The 22917-nt window shown below is 42.9% G+C and overlaps 1 protein-coding gene across 3 annotated transcripts in view; it reads left to right on the top strand.

Annotated features, from left to right (window-relative positions):
• The first annotated feature begins 1755 nt into the window (after positions 1-1755).
• Positions 1756-22917, top strand: part of ADD3 (adducin 3) — a 92020-nt gene continuing 70858 nt past the window's right edge. For all 3 annotated transcript variants that reach the window (XM_063163228.1, XM_063163225.1, XM_063163227.1), the window contains exon 1: positions 1756-1835. The gene's annotated coding sequence lies outside the window, so the exon portion shown is untranslated. The remainder of the gene's footprint in view (positions 1836-22917) is intronic.

Raw genomic sequence — 22917 nt, 5'->3', positions numbered from 1 at the left:
CCACACCTAAAGTTTCTAATTTATTGGCCTCTTCAGATTCAAGGTTTATTAAAACACAATACAGCTGTAAATTTTTTTCCAAAAGGAAATAAAAATGAGGAGATGAACATGGATGGAACAGCCCTACTAATTCCATGAGTGTTAAACTGAATTAGGCAAATTGGAGAAAGCCAATTGCTCCAGCCTTCATAGCACACTCCACATGTAGTTACATATTCTTCCTTTGCCCAAGGTAAGTTTTAATTTCCAACAGCCACCAGTATTAAAAGTCCTGTATTAAATAACAGATGCTGTGCTACCTCATCCCCTTATTAGTGGCTGGTACCTGCAGGTTCCCGTGGTGCTGGAGCAGTCAGGTGGAGCCATCTCAGTGCTGGGCACACATTTGCAAAGTTAAAACGTGTTCTGCACCCTCTCCATATTCAAATCAGACACCCTATGGCTGGACAGTTTGGTGCCTCAGGCATTTTTTTCTCCAAGGACCTCTCTAGCTCCCAAGGGCCCTTGCTGACTTTGCAGTGATGGTCCTGGAGCTCCTACACTGATGTGGTGGCAGCAGCCGGCAGGGCTGGAGCCTCTCTGGGGCTCCATCAGAAGAGGTCCTGGCACACAGGGTCGTCATGCAGCCCTGCTCCAGCCCTGCTGCTTTCCCCATCACCACAGTCCTCCAGGGGCTCTTTAAAAACGAGCAGTACCCAGAATTAAAAGGTTTTGTCCTCCGAACCTACATGGAGTTAGTTAATGTGTAATTTTGCACCTGAAAACAGCAGTGCTGATTTCAAAGAGACCTTCCAAGACTTTTAAGCATATTTTACAAAGTTTCTTCTTTATCGTGCTTGTAACTCACTCCTAGCCTGGATCATGGGGACTTGTTGAACTTGAGGACTTTTGTGTCTTAGAAATAAATTAAAACATAATTAAAATACAGAGGGATTTTTTTGTTTGTTTTATTTTTTGTTTTGTTTTTTGCATAAAAAGGAGAACTATCACCCAGTGCTTCCGTGGCTTCAAACGTCTGATCAGAGCCGCTCAAATGCAACAAAACCAGCCCTGAAACCGAGAAACCAAGTAACTTTGGGTGGGGAACCAAGAACAGGGATGATTTCAGCCGCAAAGCGGAACAACTACAGAAAGCCAAGAAAACAAAAAACAGGGAGTAAAAAAAAAAAAAAAAAAAAGCGAAAGAAAGGACAGCGTTTGCCAATATGACTTTAGATTTTGTGCAGCTTTTTTTAGCCAGGGTTGCTCTCGGCAAAAGAGCTTTCTCCTGAACAGCACGAGCCATCTGGAGAAGCCGTCTGCCGCCTTTCAGCCCCAACAACTGTTTGAATTTCTCACAATTTCACTTCCAGCCCAGGGTTTAGTTGTTGTTGTTCGTTCAGGGGGCGTGGGCTCTTCATTCATTTTTCCCGCACACACCTGCCCGCGTGCCCCAGCCCCCGGAGCCGCTCTCCGGCCCCTCGGGAGCGATGCTCAGCCCCGCACTGCAGGTACGGCCGGGGCGCGGGGCGGGCCGCAACAATGGAGGGCAGCCGGGGCGGAGGACGCTGGCGGTGCCGCCGCCCCTCGGCCAAGCTGGAAGCCGTGGAAGGGCGAGGGACGGCGGCCGAGATTCCAACTTGGCCGAGGGGCGGCCGGGGAAGGGCGGCGGGCGAGCCCCCGCGCGCTGCCAGATAGTGATCCTGGGCGGGCGGGCGGGCGCGGGAGGAGGAGCCCAGGTGTCCCTTCCTGCCACATAGTGCGCCGCCCCTTTCCCCGCCCGCCGCCGGTGGTGCTGGCGCTCCCGCCGCCGGGCGCGGGGATGGACTGCAGCACAAAGGCGCGGGCCCGCTGAGGTAACGCTGCCCGGGCTGCGGGCACCGGCGCGGGGGCGGCGCGGATCTCCCTTCCCGCCCAGCGCGGGGCCGGGGCCGGCCCGGAGCCGCGCTCGGGGAAGGGGGGCGGCGGCGGCCGGAGGCCCCGAGCGCTCCCCGCGCTGCCGCGGCCGCCCCGGGGCTGCGGGGGGAGCGCGGGGCCGCGGCCGGCGGCGGGATGGGGCGGTGCGGGGGCACGGCGGGGCCGAGGGGGGCTCGCCCGCGGGGCTGCGCCAGCTCTCCGCCCGGGGAGATGCTGCAGTGCTGCCGCTCTGCCTCGGCGCTGGGCTGAGGAGGAGGACGGGGCTTTAAATAATGCGCCTCCGCTCCTAAACTCCGCTAATCAAATAAAACCTTGGGAGTGAGCGTTGTAACCGCGGGCTGTCCTCGCTCCACCGCAAGGCTCCGCGCTCCCTACGCCTCCCGGAAAACTTCTTAAAATCCACATGATTTGGGGTTTTTATATTGGCGCGCAGCTCCACCTTGGCCGCGGGTCGCGGTGCGGGGAGCCCGGGGCTGCGCTGCGCTGCCCGGTGCGGGCTCCGGCATTCCGGTCACGGCAGCGCGGAGCCACCGGCGGCACCGGCATCAGCCCGCGCCGCTCGCTGCTGCGGGCTCGCCCTGGCCACCCAGCCCCCTGCCCTGCTCCCAGCTTGGAATTATCTCCATTCTGTGCCTCTCTTAGGGTGCAGGAAATTCAAGATTGCTGCCTTGAACTTTAGGCTCCAGAAAGGAGGATTTACGATGGGCCTTTTGGGAGTTTGTTCCTCAGTGTTGGTCAGTTTTCATCTCGCATTGAAAAGCTTATTTAGGAATTCAGAGCGGAGTTCTCAGTCGGTGTTCACTGCAGACTTCAGGGCAGACAGTGTGTGCATGGCTGAACGATGGGATTTTGGCAGGGAAGCCTTGGAGTGGCTCTGTAAGGAGGGTAGAGCATGACTCAAAAGCAGCAGCACAGTCGTGGAGGTGGGTTGCCTCTGTTTCTGTCTCAGCATCATTATGTTACAGGCAGGTTGAGCCTGAATCTGCTGGTTTTCATTCACATGTCCTGGACTCGTGTCTGGAGGGTAGTGATGTGATACCAAGTGGAGGGAAAATGTGTAGGCATGTGCCTCATCTGTGTAGTTCCACTATGTGGAGGAGTTTAGTTTAAAAAAAAACCAAACAGATAAAATCAATGGCAATTAATATCTGGGCCAAAAAATGAATGGCCAAGGGTTATAAAAGCATGAATGTATGGAATTGCTGAATTGTGTGGGAGAAGTTGCTGCTTAAATGAGCTTTGGTACCAGAGGAATGAAGCTGACAAATGTAACCTCAGCCTTTCAAAGAGCGCTTCGGTGTGCCTGGGGCAGCTGTCTCGCTTACCTTCTGGTCCAGTTGCTGATGACTGGAGCGAAGCACAGGTGTGGCAGAGGCACGGCTGTGATCTGCTGGGAGGGGATGGTGGTGGCTTTTGGGGGGAGTGGTGCAAGACGGGGCAGGTTCTGCCCGTGTCTGCTTTGACAGCAGTTCTGCTGTGAAAAACTCCCTTTTGCCTCCCTGCCAGGGTTTGCCGTGTACCAGGGAGTTCTCAGGGCTGCACGCCCGGTCACTCCAGTGGCCTTGCTGGCTGGAAACTGTGTGAACAAATTGTACAAACCTCCTTGGTGGCATCCAGTCCTTGCAGGGAAAGAAAGTGTCAGCCCAGGGGACAGCCTGAGCTCTTGGGCTGTTATCAGACAAGCTCCTCAATGCCGATTTGAGTAAGAAGTGTGTGTATTTCTCAATGAAACAAAATGGTAATTGTGTAACTAATAGAGTATACCAGTTTTAAGTTTAGATGTTGTCATGTTAATGCTTTTACTGTTAGTTGCATTATTTCCCAGAATATATTATTACTTGAGTTTAATTTTTGCTGGAAGAATGTGAAGTCCCAGGCAGGAAGGGGTGGGCTGCTTAGGGGTTGAGTGTTTAATGACAGAGGTTAGTGCACGATGATGATGATGATTAAGCACGTCCTTAAATCCTGACCAATAGATGGAGTGCTGCTGTGCTTTAGGATATCTGGGGATTTAATGGTCTCTTGGTTAAATCAGTCATTATCCTTGACTCTTGCCTGAGGATTGTGGCAGCTGACATTATTTAAGGGAAAGGTGATTTTAGGGTGATGCATTCAAGCTGCCATGTACCTCGCAATCATCTAACCCAAAGAGAAGGTCCAGGGGATGCCTCTGACCCCGCAGGCTTTGTAGTGCCTGCAGGGAGGTTGGACTGGAGCGATCTGGGGGAACGGGGCAGTTTCACTGCCTTGGCCAGCAAGGTGTACTGCAGCCCTTGCAGTGCCCCTGTGCTGGTTATGAAATGAGCTGGGACAGGGCTGGCTGAGCCCAGCTGGGCTCGGTGGAGCTGTGCTGGAACGGTCCCTGTTGCATGTGATGTTAGAGGTGACATTGCACGCAGGGGCCGCCTGCTTTTGTTCAGCTCCACTTGCTAGAGGCCAAATGACCTGGCATAAGACTCTGTTTGCTGTGAAGATCATGAGAAATTAACATGTAAGAGTGAAAATCGTGAGAAATTAACATGTAAGAGGCAAGAAACCAAAACTTGTTTTAAGAAAGGCCGGCATTAGTTTGTTTACCTTTGTAAGGGAATGTTTTACGGATCAAGAACTGAACTGAAAGAAGGCAAAAGGCTGCTGGTTTTTCCCTTGTTGAAATCATCATTGCCAGTTAAAACTGCAGTGCTGTCCTTGCTGTGCTGTGGATTGTGCTGGAATGATAATGCCTAACGAAAACAATTTTAATTTAGGGGAATAACTTGCTTCACTTTGAGATGGTGCATAAAATTGCCTTTTTGCTAGCGCTTTTTAAACTGGACATGAATTCTAGTTTCTTTAAAAAATGTCCTGTAACTTTAGCAGCCATAGTAACCTCTGGCTATTATTTCCCTTGTAAATCAATTTTGCATTTTCATAGTGCTGCTGCTTCAAAAACCGAGTTGGTCATTGTTTTGGTATTGACTTAGAAGAATGCAATCTATATTTTTTCATGGCATTGCTTCCCCTTACATCACAGGCTTTTCTTCAAGCTATGTTTTGAAATGCCTCTTGCCATATGAGAGATGGTGGTGTGGCTTCTGGTAGGATTCTTGGGGGTTAGTTGTCTTTTGTGCAGTGTTTTTTGGCAGATGATGATGAATAAAAACTACTTGACCCTTGGGGAACAAGCAGTAACTTACTCATTGTGTGTTAATATTAGTTCTGTTTGCCCACAGAGAATACTCTGGTTCTATACTAAATCTGAGTCACTTGACATGTGGGAAAACACTTTTGTTTCTTTTCTGTATTCAAGATAATGCATGTCATTGTACATCATCACAAATGGGATTTTGAGGTATTTCATTTAAAGACACCCTAGCAAGTACATGGCTTTTCTGCAGATAATTTGTGATCCGGATTATTAATTAAGAGAAACAAATTTTAATTGGTTAGATAAGAAAGTATGTTCAGTTATGGCATGCTCTTAATCTGGGCCGGTGGCAGAGGGATGGCAGTTCAAAACTGTAGAGTAAACTGGAAAATGTTGGCTACTAAAACTCTTGACATTTTCTACAGATTCATTGAGAAGTTGGATGGTGGGAGAAGGCTTGAGAGCATCACACCTCAGTGGGAGGGTGATGGCTCCCGGTGTTTTATTGCCCCCTGGATCTTTACAGTCTGGTGAATGTGATGTAGGAATCTGTTTATTTAGGACTCTGGGAGCATATTAAACGTCGTTTGTGTCTTGTGGTGGTAATGTCAATTCCGCTCGACAAGGATGCAATCAGCTGTTACAAAGTGCTAATTAGGGAAATATTCTAATAGCCTCATTCATTGTTCTCGTCTGTTAAACTGTTGTGGTCTTGGCTAGGAAGAAACTCTTTTCTTGCCTTGTATTGTCTGGCGTGTTAAAATCCAAGTGACATCAAAGCAGGAGGCAGCTTCATGTGAGTCAGCAGGCTGAGGTGAAATCCGTAAATCACAGGCTGGTGTGAGAGCTGGGGCTTGCTTTGTAGCCCTTCACGTTGTGTTTTCTTGACCCACAGCAGCTGACAGCTGGTAAATCCCTTCTCCCCTGTGCAGTTGGAATCTCCTGAAGTTATTCTGCAGCTGAAATACGTGGCAGCCCTGAGCAGCACGGAGCTGACAGCAGCGCGCTGCTGTTCCCCTTGCTGCCCTGAGCGTTACCTGGCGTTTCTGCAGCGCTTCAGCCGGGAGCTGAACTCTGCTCTGCTGGCCAGAGAGGATGCATTGAATTGCTTTGGAAATCTCTGCTTGTTGTCTTCATCTATACCTGTAATAACTGATCTCAAACTTTTTTTTTAATGCATATATTCAAGTGTTAAATGATATGGGAGTTTCGTGGTTTTGCTTTTGTTCGAGTTTTTTTTTTTTTTCCTTGCATCCCTGTGCTTATGATCCATTGCTATTACACTAAACACAGCCTAGGTCAGAGGCCAGGTGGACCTGCATATTCTGTTTGCAAATGCACAGTAAATGGAAGGATACCTGCATGTGTCCTGTGGTAAATACAGTGCAAAATAGGAAAGCTGAATTGATGGGTAAAGCTCACTTAACTATTCAATACAGTCAAAACAAGGAAGGAAAAATCTAATTATAAATATATATTATATTCCCCCCTACAAATGTAGACCAGCTTTTTTTTTTTTGGACAGCTCTAGAAGCCTCGGCAGAATGCTGTGGGAGCAGTTTGGTACTGAGGTTGTCTGTGTGATTAAAATAAATAGTTTCTAGAGCAATGTAAATTATAAATTGGCTGGGTTCAAAGAGATTGCTGGTATTAATGTAAGTCATTTCATATAATCCAGTATCCCAGTACTGTCTTAACAACCCATATGATGTTTTAGTCTTTATGGATGTATATACAAAAAACCTCTGTATTTATAAAGAGCATCACTAAGGCCACAAAGTCAAGTATTTGAAAGCTGGGTAGTGCTCTCCAAAGAAAATATCCTCGATTTAAAAATTAAATTACAGCATTGGAAAGTACACTTAGGAGCCCTGATGTCAGAAAGAGAGAAGTGTTTTGGCTCAGATGCTTCAGATCTAGCAGACACTTAGCAGAGGCAACCTTCAGCCTAACGTGAAAAATTAGGTGAAATTGAAAATAGAATTTTGGGACGGAAACAGTGGACAATACTAGGCAGTGCATCCAGCTCTGTCTAGAACTGAATACAATAACTTGAAAGTACTGACCTCACAAGTACCTCTGTTTTTTTCCTGACTCAGATACGCAACCATTTTTAGGAGTGTTAATGAATTGCATAACAATTTCTCTAGGCTCCTGGTCAATGCTAAAACAGGGGTAAAACACAATTTAAGCAAGCTGCCTTTTAATATTATTTGAACTACACACCAGGCAGCAGACCATATTTGCTGTGTGTCCTAAACCACCAAAACCTAACTTAAATTTTTTTTCTTGGAACATACAGACTTTATACAGTATTTAAAGGTATGTCCTGTGGAAGGTCAGATCAAGTTTTCTCAAATTATTATTTTCAGCTGTATTGACTACAGTTCTTTGAAGATGCAGAGATTTAGGGTGTAGGAACTTGTGTATGAATACAATACCTGGCATGCCTATGCTACATTAGCTTGTGTAGCTCTCCTGATACAGCATTGCTGCAATAATAAATTAATACTAGTTGAATATATATTTCTGTTACTGTGTTTAAATTGTGACAGTACCCGCAACAAGCTCATCATCCTGTTTCAGATCTTGATTGCAGATGAAGCTTTGCACTAAATACCTGGTTAGGGGATAATTGTCCTCGTAGTGTTCACAGTTAATCTGTACAATTTCTGGCTTTCAGTTGCAACTGTCTTTAAATGCTTAAATATGTCTAAACATATAGGCAAAGGCAAAATGCTTCTGGTAACCCAAATGTTTTTGGACCCAGCCATCAGGGTAGAAGGCAAAGATGTTCATGGTCTTTAATTCACCCACTAAAGAGAAGCTTTTCCCCCCTAGAGCAAACTGTGTCTTTTCAGGCCAAAGTCTTTGTAACTTTCTTATTCCTGAAGTTACTGAGGTTGTAAAAGCACTTGTCGGTATGTGTTAAATTTTTTTCCCCCTTTCCCACCAGTGGGCATAATATTGAATACAAATGAGATTTCTTACTGATGTGCTGATTGGAATGGGTTGGCTGTGCAGAGCTGTTTGTCTTTGACACGTAGCTGACTTGGCATTCAAAGGACACGTGCATGTTCTGTGTTAAATGGCTTAAGGACTGGAGTGACACAGTTGGAGAGCTTGGCAGATACCTCTGTGTGTGCGTGATTTGGAACAAAAAACTCCATCTTCCAAGACAAACTGTCCGAAGTGGACCTCACAGTCAAAATTTCATAAATATTTTTATTGCAGAGATTTAATTCTGAGCATCTTAAGAAGAAAAGAGGACTTGTGATGCATGTTTTAATAATGGCTAGTACAATGTTTTGTAGAGCCCAGTATGTCTGTAACCAGCAAAGCTCTCTTTAGGTGTTTTGTTCCTTATCAACCTGATCAAAATTATGGGTCTGTATGGAGCAGGAAAAAATGCAGAAGAAATTGCAAATACATTGAAATTTATGGTGTTTCAAAATAAATAAATGAAGCCAACACAAAAGCAGAACCCAAACCAAGTGGTCTGGCAGTCAGGTTTCCCCGTCCATTTTTTTGCTCTGTTTCAAACTTTGTTTAAATACTTCTGCAGCATGCAGAGAGATTGAATACATCTGTGTAGAGCTAGCATAAGAGAGTCTGTGCTCAAAAACAGGTTAGTTAAAAAAAAAAGAAAATCTTGAAATGAATCTAGGTAGCTTCCTAGTTAAAACATATCAAATAACATAAAGTATGTGAACTCAAGACAACTCAGTTTAACTGTATAAAACATTCAAGCTGTAAAGCATCAGGAGGTTTTTTTTATAGGTGCCTGGATAATTTGCCCTGAGGTGGCAGGGGAGCAGATTGGGTTGGTTCCCTTTTTACATCAGATGTTTTCCTGTGAACCAAGAACTTGGGGAGAAACTGAAATACTGCTTCCTCTTTAAAGGGTTGTTGCTCTTTGTGTGTGTTTGCTAAAACTTAGATGTTTTTAAAGATCTGTGTCCCTAGTTTTAACATGTCCTAAGACAGCTCCTGGATAAGGGCTGGATTTCAAAGACTGCTTAGTTCTTCTCAAGCACCACACCATTCAAAATAGAAGCTTGCTGTCTGGTCAGCAGGAAGTGTTCTTTTTTCCTTGCCATTCCTAACATGAGTGTTTTATTGCATGTCAATGCTTCTAATCAAATCAAGTGGTACTAATGTATTGCCTGTGTCCTTCAGAGTATCTTAAGGCCCCAATTGTCTGGATCAAGGCACTGTCTCTCAAGCAATGGACCCAAAGTGGCCGATGGAGGCTGTCAAGTGTGGTTATTATTTCTTCTGTACCAGAGAGGTGTCATCCAGCAAGGGTGGTCAACACTTCAGCCCAGTGCTTTGGGGAATCTTTGCCTGCATGTGGAGATTTCCATCTGAGGAGAGGTTTGGCAAACCCACAGGACAGACCTCTGGGTGAGAGGGAGGGAGAGCTCTCAATGGGGATGAGAGGTTGGAGCGCTCAGCTTGGCACACAGGGCCAGCAGGAGCCCGGGCTCCTCCAGTGCTCCCCGTGCCAGCAGCCTCCTCTGCCTGCTCCTTTCCTAGAGCTGCAGGACAGACAGCCTGGGCCATGTGTGTCAGCAGAGCCATGTGTGCATGGTGCCTTTCCAAGGACCTCGAGTGCTGTGTGGCGCTTGCCACCGAGCTTGGGTCAGTGAACTGTTTCACAGGAACCCATACCCCAGACCAAAGTATATTGGTCTTATTGTCCCAATACTTGTCTTAGGAGATTCTATCTCTCCACTGGAAAAATTACCAGTTTCCTTGTTGAAAAGGGTTGGAATTCTCCCCTTTATGGGAACAATATTTAAAAATTAAAACAAAAAACTCCCACATGTATCGCTTCCTTTCCTATTAATATTAGCTACTATATTGCATAAAACTAATGTATGTGCAATGTTGATTAAAAAGAATTGGCTAATGGTGTAGTAAGAATAAAAGTTTATTTATAGCCTGGGCTAGCCTTTAACAAGAGAAAATAGCTTGAGGTATAGCATGTAACACTAGTGTCTGGCTACTATCAAACATGCTGCAAATATATAGCAACAGATATTGTGGGCAGTAAATTTATCTTTGTAGTAGAAACCTGATGTTGTTGCTATTCCCAGGGGCTAAGTTGAATTACATTATTACCGAGGCTGAGCTAACAGAGCTTTGCTTATAGCATGCATACAGACAAGGCGGTTCTTCACAGAGAGGTGACCTCTGCTGTATTTTGGTTTCAGATTTCACAGGGACCCATTTCAAAGTTTTTTGCTTCAGTCCACACCCTGCTGGTAGCTAGCTATAAAACTCTCTTTGAAGTAAGTAAAAAAAAAAAAAAAAAAAGTCTGTCCTTTATTACTTTAATAAAGTCAGATAAAGGTCATTTGTTTACTCATTTTGTGATATACACTGCTGCCACTGTTCCTTGTCAATACAAGTGATACTTGAAAGATGGAACTAAAGCTACAAAATTACTGGCTGCAGTGTGCAAATGCATAGTGTAAGTAATTATCTTTTTTATGGGTCTTTTGTTTATTAGTTAACTTGGAGAATGTGTACGAGCATATATTTGTGCTAGAGAAGCTATTATGGTTGACATGGCATAATGTAGTGTACTCCCTCCAAGGTTATTCCACCCTCTCTCTAAACTTTTTTTGTGTTTCTCTCTCTCTCTCCAAAACCAATTTAAAGAGCCAAATTAAAGCCCTGTAATCCTATTTAAGAGCTCTGTTGAATAAGAAGTCTGCATGTCACTGTTCCAATAAATATAATCACCTCTTTAGTGCAGTCACTCCTCTGTAGGACAGATTTCCATCAGATTGAGATATTTGGGTTGAACATTACAACCAAGCTGAAGGGGATGTCCTGCTCTTCCCTCCTGGCCCTGTGGCCCTGCCTCATCCTCTCTTGTGTAAGCCCTGCTACTTGCTGAACTTGTGCAATTTGCTGTGGATTGCAGCAGAAAAGCTCCTCTCCCCCCTCTGACTGCATCAACTCTCTTTAATAAGTTGAATTAACTCAAGAGAGGGTAGAGTGAGCGCTGGGTGTGTACAAGGTGTCAAAGGCAATGGGGAGGAGCAGGGGAAAGGGGGAGTGAGAAGATGGGGCACTGTGAGTGCTGGGCTCCAGGTAGATTGCAGCCCCTTGATCCTGGTGTGGTGATGCTCTGCAGCACTGGGAGGTGTCAGTGAGCACTGCAAGCTAGGAGAGCAAGAGTGATCAAATGATTTCTCTGGGCTTTGAGATACAATGCAGCAGGCCCCAGATTGAGAGGTTCCCCATTACCCTCGCAGGGCTCTCAGAGTCTGAGGGGGAGCAGTCATGTTTAAAGGGAGATTCTGGGATAAATGCAATGTTTTGGCAAAACTACATCATTTCAAAAATATTTTAATTAAAATAATCTCTGCATGCTGGGCATATCCCAGCTCTGTGTGGCTGCCAGTGGGTGACAATCCTCTGTGGTGTGCTGCTTTTGAGCACTTGGTGTTCCTTTCCACAGCAGCCTTCCCTTGCCTCCAGAGCCTGCAGTATCCATGCATAGCACAAGATGCACAAATAAATTTTCTACAGTAAAACTCAAAGGTTTGCAGTACTGAGTAGTGCATACCATTGCTGCTCTTACTTTTTCTTTATTTCATAAGTTATATATAAGAAGTAGAGGCTAAATACTGCCATAGGAGGACTTTATTACATCAAGCAGGCCACACTGTCTATATGTATAGAACAAATTCTTTGGTGAGAGGGAAGGGTGGGGCTGCTCTTGGTTCTAGTAATGAACTTCTGCATACGTTTACAAGATAACTTTAAATATAAAGAATTCAGAGTTCCATGGAAGAAAATGTATACAAATAAGTTGCTTAGCATATCTCAGTGAGCCGCCCAAAATGCTAATTCTAGCTTGCAGCCTCTTAGGTGCCTTTCACAATGGCATTGCCTCTCTTCTCTTTGCATCCAGGTTCTCATCAGTTAAAGAATGTGTAAGAAAACCTGGCAGAAGAATTGTTTTAGGAGTGTAATGCTGAGTCCCTAGCAGCAGAAAGCTCTTTGCTGCTGGAGTTGACTGAAATCGTTCCAGGGCATCTCTGTGCAGGTGGTGGTGATAGAAGCTCTCAGTGTGAGCAGCTGTCCTGCAGATAGCTCTTTATTGTCCCCACTGCCAGGTCCTCCCAGCTTTCTCCTGCACCTCTCTTCTCCTTTTTTCTCTTCTTCTAGCTGCAGAGAAGGATTGTCTTCCAAAATTTGCATTTGCTCTGTTTCATATGATATGCAGGCTCCAGTGTAGAGACTTAAGGAGTCTTATCAAAGTAATACTGGCTCAGTCAGAGTAAAGATGCTTTAGTTAAATAGACTATGGCTGTGTTTAAAAATAACTGCTCTAGCTGTGTCAGCGTGTTGGACGACCTGATACTGACTTCAACAGAAAGAGCTTCTGAAAATTACTTTGCCTGTTGCAGTATTGCCCCAGTGTGAACTTGGTTTCTGTTGGTAGCATTTCAGTGTTAGATAAACCAAAACAGAGCCCCTGAATTTTACAAGTGAGCAGCCAAATGGCTTCAGAGAGAGCTTGTTGTAGTGGGCACTTTTTGAATGCACAATCAGGAGTTGCAGCAGTATTTTTCTTGTTCACATTGTGAAAATAGCAGTGCCTGGGTTTTGGGTGCAAACACCACCCTCATTTAAGCTCAGTTAGTTTTGGGTTCTCAGCTGTGTGTAGTAAAAAGGTGGTGTGTGTATTTTCCAGCCCAAGATCTGTGTGTGACTCCATGCTTGCACACATGTAGCCTGTTGCTTTCTTGTCATAGTATGGTGTGTGGAGGGGCTTTCTACTGATTCCTGTGCAATTGTCTCATTTTGCCCCAGCCCTGGTGTGTCTCTGACTTCTGCTGCCTTTCTGAAGACTCATTTAAAGCACTGATGTTCTTAAAAACTCTGGGAGAACTTTTAATGAGAACTTTTTGCAAATGCTTTGTGTATCTGATGTTTATTCTGTGTTTTACAGTTCTTGTCATGTGTGGGTTTTCTGTCCTTTTTTTTTCTTGGCAAGGAAGACAGTATTACATTCTTGTATCAAGAGGAAGAGTATTAAGCCTACTCATAAAAAGAAGATTTATTATCATATGTAGTTTTTCATTTTGTCCATTGGAAATTATGTTTTTTTTCAACTCTAACCATACCCAGATTACTGGCTTCATTCATGCAGTTGTATCAAGTTTGGATGCTGTCTTTGTTAAATTATGGCTCCTGAGGGTTTTCTGTTACAGAGGTTTCTTCAGTCAGGGGAAATGAGGGTATAATAAAGAGGATTCAAGGACCGGACACAATGATTCCATATAACTGAAACAAACAATGCCAGATTTGGCTGATGTTGGATTTTCCATCAAACTTTTTTATTGGCGTTCATTCATTTTACTTTAAGCAGAGTTTAAAATTGAGGCAGTTTGAGTGCCTGAAGGAACTGAGGGACCAATAGCAGATGATTTGGGCAATACTTTTTTAATCGCTATATCCTATCATTGTGCATTTATTTTGAATTCTGGCTTACTCAGGAAGTTGCCTTGATTCAAATGCCATTAGAGCAGTAAATCCAACAGGAGACATCCAGATTCACTGAAAGATCTATCACTAAAGCCAGTGTAACAGACCTGACTGTGCCTGGGCTTTCTGAAACACTGATTCCAAGCATTGAGCTCGTGCTCAGTGAGAAGCAGTGCTGTTTTCTGGCAGAGTGAGTACCTGACCTTCACTTCTGTAGCCTCTCACTTGCTGCAACTCCCTTAGCTGTTATTGGTCGTATATTTTGTGTTTTACCACACTTATAAAATGTTATTAACTGTAATGCGCTAGAATAGGGATAAAATAATCAGAGTGCGCTTCATGATGCAAGCAAAATTTCTGTGAGATTTTATAAATAAATGACTGCCAGCCAGAAATACAGTGTGAAGCAAGAGCACAGGGTATGCTGGTAGCTCTCTCTCTTTCTCATGTTCAGCACTGCCAGAAGGGGAATGATGCTGAATCTGTTTTTCACTGCCTCTGCTATGCCAGAACATTGAATTTTCGGGGTAGAGAGTGTGCACTACTGCAGTTTTCTGCAGATAGTTCTAAAGGAGAGAGAGGAGGAGAAAAAAGTAGTATTCGTTTGATATTTACAAGCTAAGAGGTACTACATTAAGCTGAAGTTGAAACTGTAGCTGTTGTTTAAATGTCTTTTAAATTATTTTAGAATGCTTTGGGGTGTTTTTCCTATTCATTTCTGTGTCTTTGCTCATTGGTGAAATCGGATGCATTGGTTGATACCCAGAACACAAAACTCTTTCCTCTTCCCATCTTTTTCTGCGTCTGCTCTTCAATGTGCCTTATCCAATTCCTTATTCACAGAAATCTAGGAGAAGTTTTCCTAATGCTCTTTCTCTTATTAGAGAAATAATAATGGCATCAATAATGAACAATGGTTCAATGGCATAACTTTAAGTTCTGTTCCTGCATCTTTTCTGTCTTTAGTGGCTTAGAAGTAAAAATGGTAAAAATAAAGCCCTTGCAGTGACCTAACGTGTAGCACTTTGGAAGATGAAAACTAAATTCAAAAAGCTGTATGTGATTTGAGATTAGCACTTGCAGGGCATCAGCCCTGTGCATTATGGTCAAATTCATTGGACACACTGTTTTTAGACTTTTTATGCAATATGTGGTAAAGAAGGATTCTGCTTGATGAAAGAAAGAAGGCAAGCTGACAGAAGGAGTAAAACTACATATTGCCCCAAGGATAAAATTTTAGAAATATTTCTCTGGATTCCAGCAATGGGCATTACATAAGAAAGAAAAATGTCTGCCCTGAAGTGCCTAAGTTATTGAAGCATTTGTAAAAATAGGATTTGTCTGTCCAGAAATTTATTCCCATGTCTACTTCTGACCAGAGGTGACACGAGTGTGGATGCTTTGTAAAGTCCCACTCATCTACAGGAACCTGTGGGTTTTGAGGCTGCAAGGTTGTGTAACTCAGTGTGAAAGACATAAAAGGTTGCAGCTGATATCTTCAAATTATTTATTTATCTTGCAGTTGGGTGAAATTAAGTTTCCTGAGAGGTCTGAGTGATGTTATTTACTGTAAGATAATCTGATCTTGTAGTTGTTTGTTCTTTGTGGTGAACTGAGCTAGCACAAATGACCAAAAGTGTGCAATTGTGCAGCTCTCTAATGAGAGGGCTCTCTTTGGTGTATTTGGTAGATCAGCATTGAGGAGTGGTGGCTGTAAAAGCAGAAAGGAGAGCTGTCATCACTGTGAGATGCAGAGCCTTCCTTGTAGCATCTTGTGGGGAGGAATTTGCGCTGGACTCGGACCCACACTCAGACCCAGGATGTTCTCTTGAGCCTCAGCTCTTTCTTTGGCTCAGTCCTTCAGGGAGCAGAAAGGCAGGAGGTATTCACAGCACTGTTTGTGGCCAGCCAAGGCCTTCCCCTTAATCACATTCCTGCTTTGAATTGCTGTTTGGAGAACACTCTGAGGATGCTGGAAGCCTTAAAACAAGGCAGACTCCAGTCAGGCTTGGCTGGCTAATTGAGGTGCCCCAGCAGAGCAGTGAATAGCACACTGGGGTTGTTATTCCTGCATACAGATTCTTGGTACCAGGGGCCTGGATCTGTGGCTCCTCTCAGCTCTGTGCAAATAACACCCAGATAACAACTCTGTTAATTCTCGTTATTCAGATTGCTGTTATATTTAAATATTCTGCATTTTGGCTCAATCTCTGAGAAGACTTGGGCTGTGAGGTTTTTTTCTTTAAAACTTCTTAACACAAGCTGTGTAAGTGCTGCAGTATGTTATTTTTCTCCTTTTAAGATCTTTTATCCCATACTGATGTGACAGCTGTTCATGTTCATCTTGGCCACAGTAAACCCTTCATGTGAAGTAGCTGGCAACTAGTAGATGAATGAAGGTTTTGCCATTGATTCATTAATGTGTCCAGAAACCACCTGTAAGGTTTTGGGCTCTCAAGCAATTCCATTTATTTGTCCTGTCTCTGAAGAAAATAAACAAGTACGCACGCATCCTCATTTGTTTCTCCTACCCCCATCCATAGGTAGGCTTCTCAAACTGGGGTTTCTTTTATGTTTAAAGAAAAGACTTTGCTGGCAAGACTCCTGTTATAAATAGCAGGTGAGTGCACCTACACATCAGGGCTCTCTTTTTAAGTGAGGCTGTGGCAGCTGAAGTTGGGGGGTAATTTTTGAATGCTCTGCAGTTAGACTGCATGGTGGGCAGAGCCTCTCACCTGCATCACACCCACAGACCAAAGCACTGGAAACCCTTGGGGCGGAGCAGAGCTGAGCTCAGAGCTTGGGCCCTTCAGCAGCCTCTCACTGAAGGAACCTCTCCTTGAGGAGCAGGAACAAGTGCTCTGCTCACCTCTGGGCTCAGAGTTTATTTATCCACCCTCCCCAGAGCTTCCTCTCTGAGCAAGGTGTAACCACACTTTAAATCATCCTGATTCCCCCACTAAAAACAGTGTTTCTACAGCCATGTGTATATATTTAATCCTGCTGAAAATGATTCTCAAAACAGATGTTTAAAGCTCTTGTTAAAGGTCGCTTGGGACATTTTAAATAGTTGTGTAAAATTCCTGTTGTCCTGCCTCCAGAAGCCATGTACCTGTTGATTGGAAATTGGCTGGTCATGAGAGGATTTTAAAATTCCACCTTCATTTGCATCATCTGACACAGAATTTCTTAGGTGAAAGTAGGACTTTCCCCTGTTTTGATTTTTATTTTTTGACTTTTTCATTATTTCATAGGACCTTTTTAATACCTTGCTTGGAAAAGATAATCTAGATTAATCAAATATATGAGCTTTAGCAATAAATGTAGGTGCTCCTGCATGGTGCTGTTCTCTGAAGGAGTTACTTATCTTTTGATTAGAACTTTAAAAAATAAAAGGGGTTGCTCTCTTTTCAACTGTTGGTTCTCAGTGATGTCACTGAGAACTAACCCAGTTTTTCAAGTATTTTTGTCCTTCAATAAATTCATTGTTAAGGGAACAGTCTTAGTAGCCACTGAACATTTTGGAGGATTTTCTACTTTAACTTCATATGCTCATGGATGTGGAGTGAGAGTAATGATTATAAAGAGAGACAATTTTTCTTAAGCATTGGATTCTCTGTTCATATGAGTAAGAACTTGTCTGATCTAATTCAGGAGTGTGTTTGTTAAGAGGACTGTTCTTAATTAATTCAATACTTGGCTATCAAATATGGTGAAAATCTCTTGAGTTCAGATGTGGAATGATGCAGTCAGTCTTTCTGTACTGTTTCTTTTCTGTTTTGAAAAGAGTTTGAGCTTTATTCTAATTTTCTTGAGGCTCTAGATAGGATTTTATAAACCAGCAAGCATGAAAGAGTGGAGTTCTTATTCAGACTTTACTGATTTTGAATTTAAAACTTTTCTGTTGTTTCTGTTCTTTTTCTTGGTTCCTTGGGGTTTTATCAGATTTATAAAACCTTCTATATCCTAAGCAATCCTATAGTACACCAATTAAATCTTTATTTTATATTTTAATTGCCTTAGTGAGAGTTTTCTAAATTTGTAAGAGATTTCAAGGATGATGATATTAATCAAAAACTTTGGTATGTTTCAGTTGACTTTTAATTTTCTTTACTTAAAACACTACAAATAATTGCTTAGAGTGTCTACAGTTTCCACAGTTCTGCAAGCAGAGTTGTAGTAACTATTTTTGCACTTTGAAAATTAAATTACAAGGCAGGTGCAGAGCTAGCTAAGTATTATTTGTAGCAAGGAAACCCAGTCTAGACTTGGTTGTATCCTGCATCCTTGCCTTCTCACAGCTGGTAATGCAGTGAGCTGCTGCAGAGCAGAGTTTCCTCAGTACATGATCAGGGTTTTTGGTTTTTTTATCAGTGTGCTTGAATTATATTTTGGTGGGTTTGTGAAAAGGGAGGGGATACAACTTTTTTAGTTCTAGGAAACATTTTCTTTTTGAGTTAGGAGACCTAGAGAAAACATAGAAAATGAGTGAAATTCACGTAGAGAGAATTTTTCCTTAAACACTGGGTTCAGGATGTAGGCCACATCTGTAATCATGTTTTTAGAAATGAGTCCATATTAAATGGATTCTCTGCCAACAACATCTGGTTGCACTTTATGTACGTGTTTTCTTTCATAGAGAAAGCAAACCATATGACATAACCCCAGCCAGATAAAATGATTGTTTATAATACTTTGTTTATTTATATAGCACCACAAGATGAAATACATCTTCATCTGAAAAACCTTGCAGCAGATTACCAAGGTGAGCAGATGACATCTGCATTTCCAGATGGTTTGGGGCACTGTGTTGTGTGGTTTTTAAGCCCTGCTTAAAGGCATATAAAATTAGAGGCTGAATTTGGTAATTGAATGGGGGCCTAATAATTCCAGGTGCCTTCATGGGGAATGTCCCACATCCTGTAGAGGGGCTGTGATGCTGGAAGTGCTCCTGATGCATTGCATGGGGTCAGAAGGAGCATTACTGTGCAGTGACAAACCTTCACAGACACAATGCCTTTAGGACTGGTAGTAACCCTCTGGTAGTGGCCGCTGCTCTGAGTAAAATTTGAGAGCAGTGATTTTTATTAAAATGGGCAGCCCTGCAGTTGCTGTGCTGAGCATGAATTGCTCAGACTAATTTCAGCAGGCTGATCTTAACTGGGCTCTTAGAAGTGGTTTCTTTGCTTACAAAACGAGCTGTCTGTGGGACTGGTAGTGGTCCAGCCTGGACTCAGCTCTTGGGCTCTGCTTGGAAACAAGCCACAAGATGAGAACTGGAAATACCTTGCAGACATCAGAGGTGTGATATCTTGTATTAAAGAGTGTTGGGCTGTGATGCCTTGGGAGCAGGGGGAGCTCCCAGTGGGTTTCAGCTGCTGAAATCCCAAAGCACATCTCCTGAGCACCTGCCTGCCCAGGTATTGAAGGGTGTCACCTGCATCTTTGTCACATGAAAGTTGAGCCACCTGCAGCTGTAGAAGAAGCTGTGTTTAACTGAGCATGGATGGTACTGTACTCCTGAATCTGAGATATTTGGAAGGAGCAATTTCCACGTAGGCCAGCAGTTATTTCAGAAATAGCTTCATTTATCAAAAGCTCGATGGGAGCTTTTCTACCCTGCCAGACTTTGTGTGTCAGTGAGGGACATACTGGGGAGGGAGGCAAATGTCATCTGCTGCAGGGTTTATTTCTTCCCTGAACAGATTTCTATCAAATATGCACAAGGAAAGAGCATTTTGACAATTTGTACCCAGATAAAGTATCCTTGTGTGCTTGATGATCTCGACTGAGATCCAGAGTGTCTTTCATTTTGCATTTCTTAACTGATTATTCATACACTAAAGCTGCTTAGAATATGCAGTACTCAACAAGTAATAATTTATTTGACTCTTTGTTGCAACTGATTAACTTTTCTGTTAACAGCATAACTTCTTCTTCTGAGCCAGTCAAAAAAATGACAGTGGTTTTGAATGGATTTTTCTTGCATTACCCAAACAAACCAGAAATTTAAATATTGTGGCTATTAGACCTTTTAAAATTAGGCACCCTAATTAACAGAGCTAAACATGACTTAATTACTTAATGTAATTAACAGAATATCTATTACCTTTTTAGTTGCTAAGCTAAAAGGTTTTTATTCGAGTACAAGCTTTTGCTGTGCATGATGACCCTTTAAAGGCTTTTGGGACTCTGTCCAGCTGGCAGCTTGGCATTGCTGAGCAGATGTGGCTGCTCTCTGGAGAGCTGATCTCTCCTGCTTAGCTTTATTAATTCCTGACATTCATATTGATCTGTGGGTCCAAACAAAAGTAAAGAGTCTCAGGTGGAAGTGGCATAGTGTGTAGCTTCCTGTTGGCCTTTTCCTGGCTATTTTCAGGATATATTTCGGTATTTTTAGTCTTAGCAGCTCTTATTTTTGTTGTATGTGCATGTGCATGTTTCACTGTTTCTTGGCTTCATACTCTGTTCTTGGTGATTCATAGAGCATCAAAATGCACAGAAATCATGTTCTTAGCACTTTGGAAGACCTCTCCAAATAATTCTGCACGCTGGTTGTTCACAGGAAGCAAGTGGGCGTGCTGGAAGAGCGTTCAAGTTTCCCGAAAGTGCTCATGATCACTGAGGAACTGCTGTGCAGCTCCCTTCTGAGAAGCATTCTTCACTTCTTCCAATTATTTAATAATTAAAATACTGAGGTTGGGAGGAAGTCCATTTTCCTGTAATAAGGACAGGTGGTGTTGAAAAAGCAGTTGAAAATGTGTGCTGGTGGACTGAAGTTTGGTTTTTCCTGAGATGTACTTTATATCCATAAAAAGCACACAATAGTAAGTTTGACAAAAAAACTCAAATAGCAAGTGACAGATTTTTCTTAGTGTGGGGAGAGTTGTAGTCAGATGTTCTGTGCATGGAAAGTCTTTGTGGGTCACCCATCAGTGTATTATTATCACAGTAGTAAAATGAAGATTTTTTAAAATGTTTATCAAATTCAAGAGGAAATTTGAGGAGTTTCTGAATAAGAAGAGTGTGACCAGAGTTGGCACGTTGGAGGCACTGATCACAGGTGGTTGCAGGCTGGTTCTGGAGGTCACAGTGGAGCATGCCAGTGGGCTGTGGATTTCCCCCCTGAACCACACTCTGTCACAAATAAACATGGTTTTTATGATTACTTGCAGCAAAGGCTCTGCACTAGCACACACTGCTGACCTCATCCCAAGAAACACAGCACCAGCCAATTTCTGATAGAGCTCGTGAAAAACATTTGTTTAAATACTTACTGAAAACAGATGTTTGGGAGTTTTGTTGGGGTATATTAAAGTCTTCTGAAAAAAATTTAAATCCTGTACTGTAATTATAGTAGCTGATAGTTTATACCTTTCCAATCCTTGGTCTCTGAGGCCATGCTTTGATAATTTCTCCAAGGGAAGCACTTGCTGGTCAGAAAGTGGATTCAGATTGAGACCACCCAATAGTCACAGAGTAGAAGTCACGGCAATATGTGTGTTTTCATTTAGTATAAACATTTTTAACTTAATGACTTCCTGTTTCTAAGGATGAGAATAATCTTGCCTAAAAAAGGAGGAGGAGGAATATTAAAACAGGAAACTTGCATGCATGACTGTCGTTTGCTAGCAAGCCTATAGGCTGATGCAAGCTTAGGAGAAAGCTCATGAGATGTTTTGATAATTGCAACTTGCAATTCCTAAGGTATTTGTCAAATAGTTATGGTTGTTTTCATACAAACACACGAACTTGTGCATTTTGCCAACAGAAATGGACCAAGTAACAAGAGTTTGTTGAATGGAACAGCAAGTGAGGGATGAGTTCATGTCAGGAAGACAGAAAGGGAGAATACAGACAGTGTTTTAAGTAGTGTCTTAATAAATGTTACACTGGATAGGAGTTCTGTTTAAGTAGGTAACAAGTCCCTGTTTACATTTTGAAACCTGTTCTGGATAGGCAGATATTGCTATAAAAGAGTAAAAAGAAAAGCTTAGCTAAAACCTCACAATTAGACTTGAATCGTTTAAACATTCAACAAATTCAAGCTGAAGGTGTCTGTCCTAGTTTTGTTCACTTTCCTAACTGAATTTGATTACAAGTTCTCAGTGTGACTGCCTTCAAAGTGCCTGGTTTTTTCCTGAGTTTGGCAGTTTCAGCAAGTGGAAAAAATTGAGTTGCAGAGATAGGTAAAGGCTTGTGTAAGTTGGCTGAGGTGCACATACTCAGGGAATCTTACAATTCTGTAGTATTGTTTTATTTTAGACCTGGGTGTGGATTAATTCTGCTGGCCTTCAATGTGTATCTCATGCAGTCTTGCATCGCCATTTAATGGAGTCTTCTGGTTGATCAGCACATGTTACCTTCCCTCCTTTAAAGCAATTTTTGTTGAAGGGATCCAGGTGTGTGCAATAAAGGCTTTAGCCTAAGCTGAGGATCTTGTTAGAAATGCAGCTACTGAGAGGTGACTTTAAAGTTCTGCATTTATTTTCCTGTATTGTTACTTTCATAGATTTTCTTCATACCTTAAAACTAATAAAACCACAACATGAAATTTAGTATCTTGTGTTTTATCTGTAAGTGGCAAAAGGTACTGGAAAGCAAAGCTGGGTGGCAAGTGAAGACTGCTGCACCCTACAGACTTTCTTGTTGCACTTGACCTTTCAGTCACTGTTAGCCATAGTCACCACTGAAATTCCTAATTTTTAATTTCCAGCCTCAATTCCTTAAGCTGTGGAACTGTTGCATTAAAAGCCTAATCTCCCTTTACTAACATTGTCATGAAATAAGGCTTTACGCCTGCTGAAATTTGTCTTAACAGCATGGGCAGTGGTGCAATGAATTTTTTAGTACCAGGCAAAGAGGACAGCAGTGGTTTCCACTGCCTCCCTGGCATGTCCAACCTGGGCATTCACATCTATTCAGTTTTAGCCCTTCCTTTGGTAGGTCACTTGATTCCTGCATGATTGGCTTGCTGTGTTAGGGAGAAGTAGGCTGAAATGCAGAAAATCCTACCTCCCAAACATGCCTGGAGTGTGTGCTAGGACATTTCCACAGCAGGGATTTGGAGGTTGGCTGCTTGCTCTGGGTATGCCTTTCTTCCTCTCTCCTAAGCTGGTATGTGCTCCTCAGCACAGGAGCTTTTTACTACATCCACACTTTGTGGATGTTTTGGATACAAAACCAATCACACTTTGCTTGAATGGAAGTAAAGCATCAAACAAGGGTTTTTTGCTTTTAGTGTTTCTAGCAGGGCAGTAAGAGGCAGCGTCCTTCTGTTTGGAGAAATACAATTCATCTCTCTTGGAATAACTCACAGAGTATGTTTGGTAAGGAAAGGCTTTGAGATTCAAAAGGGAAAAAATACTTCATTATATACA

Source organism: Melospiza melodia, chromosome 9 (genome assembly GCF_035770615.1).
Source record: "Melospiza melodia melodia isolate bMelMel2 chromosome 9, bMelMel2.pri, whole genome shotgun sequence".
Classification (NCBI taxonomy): domain Eukaryota; kingdom Metazoa; phylum Chordata; class Aves; order Passeriformes; family Passerellidae; genus Melospiza; species Melospiza melodia.
This window is presented reverse-complemented; position numbering and strand designations above follow the sequence as displayed.